Raw genomic sequence first — 351 nt, 5'->3', positions numbered from 1 at the left:
CATAATAGTCAAGCTTGTTTCTCCTGGGGGCGCTCTTCCAAGGATATTTGGGCTGCCTACAGAGCCTGAGTCCTGAGTCTTTAGCCGCAGGAAGGTGGGTGATATACGGATCTTTTTTGTGTGGCTGTGGATGCCTTTTAGCACTGCCTTCTTGGCCTTCAATGCCTTTGCTTTGGCTTTGGCTTTGGGAGGGGTAGGAGCGTCCTTCTTCGCTTTTGGCGCCATCTTGTGGAAAAGCCCATCTCTTCTTTTTAAACATTTTTTTAACCAAAGAGTTTTTTGTCACCCACATTAAAAAAAAAATCTGACCATACATAGAATTAACCATTTATTTGTTCTTTTTTTTTTTTT

The sequence above is a fragment of the Otolemur garnettii genome, unplaced genomic scaffold (assembly GCF_000181295.1).
Source record: "Otolemur garnettii isolate 467f Iridium unplaced genomic scaffold, OtoGar3 scaffold00245, whole genome shotgun sequence".
Lineage (NCBI taxonomy): Eukaryota > Metazoa > Chordata > Mammalia > Primates > Galagidae > Otolemur > Otolemur garnettii.
This window is presented reverse-complemented; position numbering follows the sequence as displayed.